Source organism: Tupaia chinensis, unplaced genomic scaffold (genome assembly GCF_000334495.1).
Source record: "Tupaia chinensis unplaced genomic scaffold, TupChi_1.0 Scaffold000489_1, whole genome shotgun sequence".
NCBI classification, from domain to species: Eukaryota; Metazoa; Chordata; class Mammalia; order Scandentia; family Tupaiidae; genus Tupaia; species Tupaia belangeri.
The window spans coordinates 794506-807448 of record NW_006160001.1 but is presented as its reverse complement, the minus strand read 5'-3'; the positions used below and the strand labels follow the sequence as shown (position 1 = coordinate 807448).

The 12943-nt window shown below is 36.3% G+C and overlaps 1 pseudogene; it reads right to left on the bottom strand.

Annotated features, from left to right (window-relative positions):
• Positions 1-10151: 10151 nt before the first annotated feature.
• LOC106735703 (histone-lysine N-methyltransferase SETMAR-like) overlaps positions 10152-12943 on the bottom strand; it is an 18249-nt pseudogene continuing 15457 nt past the window's right edge.

The following is a 12943-nucleotide window of genomic DNA, read 5'->3' as shown; positions in this document are numbered from 1 at the left end:
GTTGTAATTTTCTGTAGTTTCCTTTTGTCTGGTCTATGGGCATCAATAATCCTCAGGAGCCAACACTACTCTGACCTCTGGCGCTGGCAGCATGCACCTTGAATAGAAAGCTGTAGCAGTCTGGACGTGCTTACATGCACACAGCAGCAGGCAGCCAAACTAACAGTGGATTAAATAAATAGAATTTTTTCTCTTTAATTACAAAAAGTCTGGAGTTAGGATTTTTGTTTTGTTTTTGTTTGTTTGTTTGTTTATTGCTGACTTAGGAACAGAGTGGTGATATTAAACAGTAAAACATAATAGTTTCTTTTAATAAGAAAGCAAGGGAAGCTGTAGAAACAAATATTTGGCTATTTTCTATAAAGAAGGGTAGGAAGGCAGGATTCAAGAATGCTTCTTAAGTCAGCCATTCATTAGAAAATAATATAAAAATAATCTGTTTTACATGTCTTTGTTTTCCTCTTAGTGTACTTCTCAAATTCATCACCACAGTTCTATTGAATAATAAATACCCATTTGTTTGATTAGTCTCTTTAAATTTAGGGTATCAAAAGATCTGCAGTATTAGAATATAATCTATTTAGAAAACAATTAAAGCTGATTCATTGATCAACTCATTTTAGATTCTTCTAAATTTCTGTTTGAAAGGAACTTTTGTAAAAACATTTGCTGACTCTGAAAGTTGGAGTTTTACTTGAATTAGTCAAAATCAACCTGGCATATGGAAGGAAAAAATCTGCTGGTCATAAATATAAAAATCTATGTTTTGATTTATTTCACATGCATAGTTATGGAATAAAAACAAACAACAAAGCCAGGATCAGTGACCCAATAAAGGAGAGTCTACGAAATGATTCAAGTGCTCTGGACTGATTTTTAAACAGTGGCTTTGGAGGATTTGCCTCGGGGGAGCCAAGCTATTAGACTGTGGGTTAAACTAACAACAGGAAGCTCTAGATGTAAGGGACTGAAGTTAATATTTATGCAAGCTTTGAACTGTTAGGTTACTGAGCTACGTAATAATAATGAGAAAATTTAGTTATATCACTGTTTCCCAGAGAATGGGAATATATTAAATTTGCTTGCAAATATTTAATGAAAATATTTTAAACTATAAGATAGATTTACCTATGGAGAAATGCACTGTGGAAAGCAATCAGGTTGTTCAGAATGTCAAGATGTTTTAAAAATAATAAGAATGAAATGCAAAAGAAAATTGAATGGTATCAAGAAAGCTCTTAGTGGGCTGGCCCAATAGCTCAGTAGTTAAGCACTGTTCAGAGGAAACTGGAGCCCAAATGACCTGGTGGGTTCACGCAGTGGTCCTGGCAACTTGGAAATACATTGGGGCAGAGGAGAGTGCACACAGGATCCTAAGGGGAAAAAATGGTAATTAGCTTAAGGAGCAACAGGAACAAGGATCCTAGAATATAGTTCTGCAGAACTCAGCAGAAGATTCATCCTAACATTAAATCCCAAGAAACTATGACCTATGGGTAGCTGGGATGGAATATTGCTGACTTTTCAAAATGGTTTTGGAAACTTTAGAATGTGGGAGTCAAGTGTTTGTGAAAGAGAATAGAAACGATGGTATAAATACTTTGTGTAATGATGTACAGGTGTGTGTAAAATGAAACAACAAAAAATCTCCTATTTCCAGCAAGTAAAGATAATACATAAAGTAAAAGCAGATCTGTGAAGGAAACAAAGGCTAACCTTTTTATAAAAGAAAGAAAGCAGAGAAATTCTCAAAGACAGGATGTATTATTGTGACTCACACCTTTTCTGGCCACCCACTCCCTTACTTATTTTTCCTTTTCAGAAGGCATGGAAAGCAGAGAAAAACTGTAGTCTGATTTGTATAGAAGACCTTGCTTCCTGCTCTTCATTAAGCTGCTTTCCTTCTAGAGCTTCATTTCTTTGTCTACAGATCCCTTGCATCAATCCTAATCTATGTTTCTGTGCAGGCTGAGCAGGGAGGGCCTGGCAGAGAGCTAAAAGTATCTGTTCTATTTGCCTAGCTCTGTCCTTTCTCTAAGTAAAATGGTGTTTTACTACAATGACCTCAATGAATTCAAGGCCCCTTATTTGAATCAAAATAGGGGGCTTACTGTTGGTCACTCTGTAGGAATTGGTTTTAGCCTTTCGTGAAATTATTAAAGCATGTTTAAATTGGAAAAAATAGCCACAAGCATTTGACCCGTAGCAAGATGGACAAAGAAAGAACAGCAGAGTGTCAGTCTTTACGGTCAGTCTGTGCACTTCCACAGCATGTTCAGACTTCAGGCAAAACTGAGTCTTGTGTAAAGATCATGTTCTGCATTGATACACTCATTCTCATGGTTTCTCTTTGGTTCCACACAGTCCTCTGGATGTCCCCTGATTGTTAGGAAGACCCATCTTATCTGTTCTTTCTAGTGAGTTCTGTGTGCAGACAGAATAAAGAGACAAAGGCTGAGAAAGGGGATTTCTGGTTCTGGAAAACTGATCTTAAGTCTGAGTAGTCATTAAACAGGTAGGTAGATGGTTAAGTCAAGAGTGGCTCTATAGGGTGGAAAATGTCAGTCAACCTTTGAAGAACTGTGCATTTATTAATTCACCCACTTAGTCACCAAAAACTTACTGAGTACTTAACTCCAAGCAGGCCTGGGTTAGGGACTTTATGGAGAAAGTCGATATGGCTCCTGCTTCAAGAAACTTTTGTGGGTTTGGGGTTGAGGTGCACATAAAGCTTACAATCTCACAAACAAATACAAAAATTGAAGATGAATAAGGTCCAAAGAGAACAACAGGAAGTCGAGGTGGAGAATAACAGTGGTTGATTTTACACCTAGTGTTTAAGGAAGTGCTCTTTGGGAGGGTGACATCTAAACTAACTGAGTTCTAAATGACAAAGTGGATCTAGCTCCAAGGTATATTTGGAATAGATTATTTTAGGATGTGGGGTACAGCATAGGAAAAGCCCCTGTATGAGTGAGGAGGTGACTTTCACTCTAAATATAATAAAAATCCTTCGAAGGACTCAGGTAGAAGAATGTCACAATTGGATTTTCTTTAAAAAGGATCAATTTAATATTAAGTGAAGATGGGGGAGGCAAAGATAGAAATGGAGGGACTAGTTAAAAGGATATTCTTCAGGGAAGGCAGCTATAAAACATGATGCTCTGCAAAGCAGATCACATGGGAAGGTTACTGGTTCATATTCAAGGTCTCCCCGAGTATTCCCGGCAGGCGCGTGCTTGTGATCTAGGCTGGCTGAAGCTGGGGTGGATTGTGGCATCAGGACCTTATTGGGGGTGCTGTGTCTTTGTGTCACTTTCACATTTGGAATAATTAAATAAACTAAAAATAACAAAGGTTATATTTTAGGCAAGAGATGATTGGTAGCAGTCACTAATAAAGAAGACAAATTCAAAATGTATTGTAGAGAACAAAGTGTCAGTTCCTGAAGAAGAATAACAAAAAGTGTCTTCCTTAAAATGTACTGTCTTGGGTATAATACATTTTTTGGCATGGTTGTCTTCTCTCATCCACTAACTTACTAGCTCTTTAGGGTGGGTAAATTTCTTATGCATAGTCCATATTGTCTTTGAATTCCTGAGAACAAAATAGATAGACAATAAATATTTATTGTCTTGTTTGCTTTATATTAAATAGACCATAAAATATTTTGTCTAATTTTTTTAGATGCCAGAGTAAAATATCTTCAGTACTTCCAAATCCTTCCAGTGTATTTTTTATTACTTGGTGAATGGATGCTAAAAAGCAGAATGTTGATTTTTGTGGGTGTTTCATAAAAATGAGAAATCTTTGTGCTTGGTTTAGTGTTGAGAATGTCAAACTATTAAGAATGGTTTTCAATAGAACATAAACTTGGCACCTAAAATAGGGCACTGTGTGCCCTTGCATTTGGAATAGATCAAATGATTATGTAGACACTGTTTAAATTTTATAAAATATAGTAAAAATCTACTCAAGACAGTCCCAAGTAGAAGGGTCACAATGACCTCCTTGCAGCAAGAATACTCTCTCCGGGGACTTTCAGAAGGTGAAACTGTCATCCGCACACTTCCAGTTCATAAATCCCTCCACTTAATGACATCCTTTCTTTCCCAACTACCAATATTTACTGACAGGTATAAGTTCAATAAATTTATTCATACTATGGCATAAAAGCACCAAAAAATGTTCTTAAAAGGCCCTATTTCCCCAGAATATTCATAAACTAACTTTATGTTGTGTAGCCCCTAAAAAGACAGTACTTTTCCTAAGGAAATCATATCAGGAGGGCAAATAATGATCCTGTCTACTCCTCTGACTTACATCAAGTTGGTATAGGAAGTACTTCAAACCCTCCAAAATGGGTTTAGATAAAAATGAATTAGAGGGACCAGCAGTTGACATAATGGCTATGTCGCTGGACTCCCATGTAGTTGATCATGGTTTGAGTCCTGGACCTGGTGGCTTAAACTCAACGCTGGGCGTGCGCACGTATCCCAAGATCTGGAGAGGAGAAGAATGGAGGAGAAGGGATTGCGGTGTGGCCATTCACCTTGGGGGGTGATTTCTCACTTTCTGTCTCTGTCTCTCTCTGTCTTTCTGGCGAGCGCACACGCCCTGTACTCAAAACCTCTCAAAAAAAAAAAAAAAAGAATTAGAAGGATCCCCACAGGCCACCAAAGTTACTTTCATTCCAATTCAGAGGTCCCCCTCTCTCTAGTATTCCAGCACCTTCAACTTTTGAAAGAATTGCAGAAAATGCATACTGGCTTAAACCAGAGGATCTCACTCAGCACCCCACTCCTGGAAGACCTATGTGCAGAAGGGAGATATTTTTCTCCTTGTGTTGGTTCAGCTTATCATTTATGCTGTCTGAATTTAAAGAGAGTAAATACTTTGAGAGTCCAGGCTCTGTTTGGAAAGTAGGATCCTGCATGTTTTAATGGTTCTGTGATAGCTTGAGTCTACCTATTGGCACTAGATTGAGCTGCATGGTTCTCTGCTTTTTGAGAATCATACTGCTACCTTAACTGTGGCTCCCGGGGTTGAGTCTAACCCTGATCTAGACTTAAATGACCTGAATGAAGAAGTTAGCAATACGAAGGAGGAGAGGAAGAATAATTTGAGCAGTACAACTTTTTATCTAAAAGTCCAGACATGAGGCAGACCATGGTGTTTTCTCAATCTGATAGATAAAATTAGAGCTTATTATGGATTAAGAAGTGCACAATAGTAAGAAATGATTCTAAGGCTATAAGTAATTTCTAAGTCATGAAGAAGTTTGTATTATAACCTGAAGAAATTGGTAGCCATTGGAAGGTTTGGGAGAGGGACTGATGTGATTGTTTTTGTATTTCAGAAAAATTACTTTGATTTCCTTATGGAAAATAATTCACTTTTTTCAAAATAGGGAAATAAGATAGGACATTTTGGTAGTCATCTAAGCAAAAGATTATGGCAACCTGAGCTAGGAAACGGGTAGAGGATATGTCTAAACAATGTGAGCTGTATAATAAGGACATGTGTTATGAGGACATATTTTTTTATGTTGGATGGCACTTGACTGATGGCTAGTCATTTCCACTGAGTTAAACAGTGAAGAGAACAATAAAGTACAATCATTGTAGGTAATGGGCTATCAAGGGAAAGGGAGATACAGGACACTAGTAGAAAGCAGCTTTAAAAATAAAGTAGAAAAAAACTGAAAGCAAATTTAATTTATAGGTGGGAAACAGTCTTTGTACATAGAAAAGATCTCAAAAAAAAAAAAAAAAAGAATTAGAAGGATCCCCACAGGCCACCAAAGTTACTTTCATTCCAATTCAGAGGTCCCCCTCTCTCTAGTATTCCAGCACCTTCAACTTTTGAAAGAATTGCAGAAAATGCATACTGGCTTAAACCAGAGGATCTCACTCAGCACCCCACTCCTGGAAGACCTATGTGCAGAAGGGAGATATTTTTCTCCTTGTGTTGGTTCAGCTTATCATTTATGCTGTCTGAATTTAAAGAGAGTAAATACTTTGAGAGTCCAGGCTCTGTTTGGAAAGTAGGATCCTGCATGTTTTAATGGTTCTGTGATAGCTTGAGTCTACCTATTGGCACTAGATTGAGCTGCATGGTTCTCTGCTTTTTGAGAATCATACTGCTACCTTAACTGTGGCTCCCGGGGTTGAGTCTAACCCTGATCTAGACTTAAATGACCTGAATGAAGAAGTTAGCAATACGAAGGAGGAGAGGAAGAATAATTTGAGCAGTACAACTTTTTATCTAAAAGTCCAGACATGAGGCAGACCATGGTGTTTTCTCAATCTGATAGATAAAATTAGAGCTTATTATGGATTAAGAAGTGCACAATAGTAAGAAATGATTCTAAGGCTATAAGTAATTTCTAAGTCATGAAGAAGTTTGTATTATAACCTGAAGAAATTGGTAGCCATTGGAAGGTTTGGGAGAGGGACTGATGTGATTGTTTTTGTATTTCAGAAAAATTACTTTGATTTCCTTATGGAAAATAATTCACTTTTTTCAAAATAGGGAAATAAGATAGGACATTTTGGTAGTCATCTAAGCAAAAGATTATGGCAACCTGAGCTAGGAAACGGGTAGAGGATATGTCTAAACAATGTGAGCTGTATAATAAGGACATGTGTTATGAGGACATATTTTTTTATGTTGGATGGCACTTGACTGATGGCTAGTCATTTCCACTGAGTTAAACAGTGAAGAGAACAATAAAGTACAATCATTGTAGGTAATGGGCTATCAAGGGAAAGGGAGATACAGGACACTAGTAGAAAGCAGCTTTAAAAATAAAGTAGAAAAAAACTGAAAGCAAATTTAATTTATAGGTGGGAAACAGTCTTTGTACATAGAAAAGACTGAGGGAATATGAAATAAAATAGGTTCTGTGAAGGTAGTTTCCTTCTCTGATACTTTGAAAATGATAAAGGAGATTTTACCTGAATCATTCTAGTCACTACCATGTCACTATTTCCATTTTTCAAATAGTTTTAATTGTTAACAATAACACATTATGGGAATGGTCTTTCTCTTTCTTCAGTTATTCATTCCACCAATAGTCACAAATCCTGACTAAATATTACAGACACTGGGCCAAGAAATGAAAAGAGAAGAATAAGTTTTAGCCTTAAAGACAAGAGTCTGTATAGAAGAAAAGACATGGATTGTCACTCATTTTAATGCTTGTGTTGCCTTTTGACACCTCATGAATAAAGTTAATTCATTTTTAAAATGGCCGCTCTTCAATATATGAAGACATTTATTATATCCCGTTTGTTTCTTTTGGCAATGATACAAAATCTGATAATGCTCAATGTGGAAAAGAAGTCTTTCATTACAGTGGAAAGCCATTAGTAAGGGTGAGCTGTTAAAAAAATGACACAAGAATGGAAAACAATACTCTTAATACAGAACAGTTGATCTAGACACAATTTATCCTGCTCATATGACATGGCATAACCTGTTTTTGGCAATTGAATCTTGATGTTGGCAAATAAGGAGATTTCAGTGACCTATCCTTAGAATTTATGCACAACTGGTAAACCAATATTCCTTAGCTGAATTATATGCAGTTGACCTTTGTGAAGAAAATATGACTACTCACATATTAATTTCACATTTCAACTAAATTGATATAATTTTTCCAATCTATGTTAATCTCTGAGAATTTCATTCTGTCACTAAGTTCATCTCACTAAGTTCATCAACAATTATCCCAAACTTTCTTTAGAAAATGTGTTTATTTGTTTAGATAGCGATCAGAATCATGGATTAGGACATTACATAACACCGTACTAAGTATAATTTTGTATGGCATGTCACCTGAGAATAAAATTATTTAATGTTCACTGAGTCCTTTTGGTTAGTAGCCTAACAGAACTCATCTAAATTGCATTTTCGCCACTTATACTAAGGAATATCTGATAGAAAATTATAAAGAGCCTGATATTTAGGAAAAAATACATTAACTACAGGTAAATAATTTACCATTTTTAGTGAAAATTAATTCCATGATAATAAGGTCAGTGGGCCATAAAACTTCCATTGCCTTAATCAAAAAAAAAAAAAAAAAGAAAAGAAACAAAAATCACAAAAACTCGACTTAGCAAAACAAAATATAAACAATTTTCTGCAGACACATCAAGTCTTGTCCTACACAAATATTGATTTTTTTTTACTTTGCTTTGAAATTTTAAATGTCAGCCAACAAGCTTCTTGGCTTCCTTTTCTGGCATCATCTCGTCTCAGCTATTTTCTAAAACCTCATAGAGACTATTTGCTTTCCTATACTCGTAAAATTAGGAGTTGGATTTAGCTAAAAGATTAAGAAAGTTTTCATTTAATATTCTGATTACATTGTAAAAGTTCTAAGTAATAATCTGCTTCTACATCTTACTGCTATTTCTGCTATAATATATAAATATTACTCGGGATGGAATTAAGTTTAATTTAAAGTAATTATGTTAGGGCTAGCCTATGGTGTGGTAGTTAAAGTGGCTGGATTCCATGTGACTGATTACATGATTCGAGTCTCAGACCCAGAGGCTTAAGAAGCATGCCAGGTACATGTACAAGCATGCCCAAAATCCTAAAAGGAGGAGTAATGGAGAAGCAGGATTGCAGTATGACCATTCCCTATGGGAAGTGCTTTCTCATTTTCTCTCTTATGCTCTCCCATTCTCCCCACTATGAGTTTACATGCCTTCTGGCAACTTTTAAAAAATAATAATAATTTATGGTGAAATTCTTTTAAAATTACATTTTTTTTATTTAGAGAGGTAGACATACATTCAATAGTGTAGGAAATTTGTAAAATAGAGAAAACATAAATGTGAACCTTTCATTGTTAATATTTTGTCTAAAAATTACATTTTAAATATTGTTTAAAAATATGTTTATATATTATAAAACTTTCTTTTCACTTAGACGTTCATCTTAATCTTTCTTCTATATTTTGTCAAAGAGTGCATATGTCCCACCAGAGAAATATAGAGGGAGAAGGGGAAAATGAGAGAGCACTCCCCTGGGATGAATGATCATGCCATGATCTCTTCTTCATCTCTACCTCCTGGGATTCAGGGCATACATGCACATGTGCTCGGTATGTTTCTCAAACTGTCAGGTCCACAACTTGAACCACACAGTTGGCCATGCAGGGTCCAGCCACCTTAACCACCACACCATGGCCTATCCCAATATCTTAAATTTTTTAGATTAAATTCTCTCCCATCATATGACACTGAGAATAATATAATTTAGTTGTATGGGTATACTATAAATATGTTTAACCCATGATCTTAATTATAGATTTTCATATTTAATTTTCACTATTTTAAAATTTAAGTTGGTGCAAAAGCAATTGTGGTTTTGGTCCATGAATTTTAAATCATTAAAATTAGGTTCAAACATAATCTTTATTAATCAAAGTAGGAACCATTACAGTCATCACATTTTCACCAATGAGAAATGGATTTGTTTATTTCTGTAGCATAAAAATCCATGCTTTGGGATTTAGCAAACTCTTGGAAAGCATCTTTTGTATCAGGCTGGTTGTGGAAGCATTTTCCCTGCTAAAAGTTGTTGAGATGCTTAAGGAAGTGATAGTCAGTTGGAGAGAGGTCAGCTGAATATGGTGGATGATGCAAAACTACAAAACTTTCTATATATTTTGTCAAAGAGTGCATATGTCCCACCAGAGAAATATAGAGGGAGAAGGGGAAAATGAGAGAGCACTCCCCTGGGATGAATGATCATGCCATGATCTCTTCTTCATCTCTACCTCCTGGGATTCAGGGCATACATGCACATGTGCTCGGTATGTTTCTCAAACTGTCAGGTCCACAACTTGAACCACACAGTTGGCCATGCAGGGTCCAGCCACCTTAACCACCACACCATGGCCTATCCCAATATCTTAAATTTTTTAGATTAAATTCTCTCCCATCATATGACACTGAGAATAATATAATTTAGTTGTATGGGTATACTATAAATATGTTTAACCCATGATCTTAATTATAGATTTTCATATTTAATTTTCACTATTTTAAAATTTAAGTTGGTGCAAAAGCAATTGTGGTTTTGGTCCATGAATTTTAAATCATTAAAATTAGGTTCAAACATAATCTTTATTAATCAAAGTAGGAACCATTACAGTCATCACATTTTCACCAATGAGAAATGGATTTGTTTATTTCTGTAGCATAAAAATCCATGCTTTGGGATTTAGCAAACTCTTGGAAAGCATCTTTTGTATCAGGCTGGTTGTGGAAGCATTTTCCCTGCTAAAAGTTGTTGAGATGCTTAAGGAAGTGATAGTCAGTTGGAGAGAGGTCAGCTGAATATGGTGGATGATGCAAAACTACAAAACTTTGTAGCCTAATTTGTTCAAGTTTTTGAAGCATTGGTTGTGTGGTACGTGGTTAGGCATTGTCTTGGAGAATTGGGACCTTTCTGTTGACCAATGCTGCTGCAGGTGTTGCAGTTTTCAATGTATCTCATCAATTTGCTGAGGATACTTCTCAAATGTTATGATTTTGCTCGGAGTCAGACAGTCATAGAGGATCAGACCCCACCAAACTGTGACTATGACCATTTTTGGAGTACGTTTAGCTTTGGGAAGCGCTTTAGAGCTTCTTCTCAGTCTAACCACTGAGCTGGTGGTCACTAGTTTCTGTATAAAATCCTCTTTTGTCACATGTCACAATCTGATTAAGAAATGGTTCATGTTCCACAGAGTAATAGAAGACACTTCAAAACAATGATTTGTTTGCATTTCAGTTACTTCATGAAGCACTCATCTAGCAAGCTTTTTCACCTTTCCATTTGCTTCAAATGCCAAATAACTGTAGAATGGTTGATTTTGAGCTCTTTGGCAACTTCCCATGTAGTTGTAAGAGGATCAGCTTTGACAATTGCTCTCAATTGGTCGTTGTCAACTTCTGATGGCCGGCCATTACACTCCCCATCTTCTAGGTTCTCATGTCCTTTGCAAAACTTCTTGAACCACCACTGGTACTGTATGTTCACTAGCAGTTCCTGGATTAACTGTGTTGTAGATGTTGCAGGTTGCCTCTGCTGCTTTAGGAGGCATTTTGAACTCAAATGAGAACATCACTCGAATTTGTGTTTTGTCTGACATAATTTCCATGATCTAAAATACATATGAAATAAACAGCAATAAGTCATTAACAGTTTGGAAGCCATCTTTGAATTTTCTCTCTCCTATTCCTTCCATGTAACATAGCACCAACCCTGGTTGTTCATTCCTTTGAAATGTCCATCAGATTCACCTGTTCCTCTCAGTTCAAATCTGAGTTGCTATAAAACTTCATTATTGGTCTCTTTTTTATAGTTTTTTCTCTGCCTCAAATTTATTCTCTTGATAATTGCTGATCTTTCTATGTTATGGCTTTCATAATGTTTCTCCAGTGTTCAAGGATTTTCAAAGAATTTCTACCGATTATTTTAACAAGTATAAAGTTATTGACCCCATTTACATGTCTATAGAACATGTTTTTCCCAGTCTAATTTCTGACATTTCCATATGAAAATTTTGCATTCAATTATGCTGGTTCCCTCTCTACACGCTAAATATACCATCTTCATTTCCATTTCTAGGTTTTCATTTGCAAAAAATTACCACAAGCCATGTCTCTTCTCTCATCCTATTCAATTTATCTAAAACCTTCTCATCTTTCAAGTCTCAGTTACATTTTCCCTGATGATGTTTCTGACTATAACTTAACATAGGTTTCTTTCTTTCCAGAACAGTTATTGTTTGTGTATTGACTGGATATTTTTAAGTTCTTCATCTTTCTATTATTTTACTCCCAGTAGAGTGCCCATTAATAATGGCAGTGTGTGGAGAACAGACAATCTGAGAAAACATGGTGACCTTTAGACACATGCAGAAACACGCTTCAGTGAGCTTCATTAGCAATGGCTATGAGAGGATTTGCATACAAAAAACGCTGTCTGCCTATTGTTATTGGTTATCTTCCTGTTGTTGTTGATACCCAATACCCAATATCCAATACTGCAGGGCAGTATGAGGCTAAAGGAAGCCGCATGTATTTATCAGATCTTGCCCCAAAAAGATCAGAGAAATTACATGGTGCCCGTTGTTTTCACTTCTTCAGACAATTTACATCCAAAAGCAATGAACTGTATTCCATTTCCTCTTCCCCTGTTTTCTGCCTGTTAAAAGAATAAACCTGAGACCGGTTCCTGATCACACTTTTCTCATTCAGAGAAGTTGGGCCCTCACTTTTCCATACTTGTGTGTCTTTGTGTGTTTGTTGTTGCATTTATTTCTAGTCCTCTTCTCTACTCAGAAAAACGTGTTCAGCTGAGGAGGTCCTGCAGCAGTGAAGGTGAAACAGTCATTTTTGAAACAGCTTTACCATTAGATAATAATATCTAATTCACAAAAGTATTTGAGACCTTTGCCTCCTTCACAAAGCCTAGTTGATGCAGGGAGATGGAGACCTCTTTAGTCAATACATTTGCAGCTGATCTTCAGGTTTGAGTTTTTCAAAGTAGAATTTGGGGTCGTCCTCCTTGACCACTACTCAGCGATTAATTAAATAACCTCCAAGGATTTTGAGCAACTTAAACCTTTGTGCTTGACCCAATAGACACCACTATTTCCTGCCTGAGACAATTTTGAATTATTTACATCCTTGTTGCTCTCCCTTGAATAAGCCTGAGATTAGAGGTGGGAAACTACTTGGATATTGTATATAGGCAGTACAAGATAAACTGACTTTCAACATTTCTCTTTATATAGCTTCTGAATCTTGTTCTAGAAGACTGTCTTTCTCTTCTTCTGTCCTGAGTATCATCACCAAATGACCCTTGGAGTATGTCTTCAGTCAGGGCATGTCAAACTTTGGCAAAGGGACTGAACACACATTAGTCT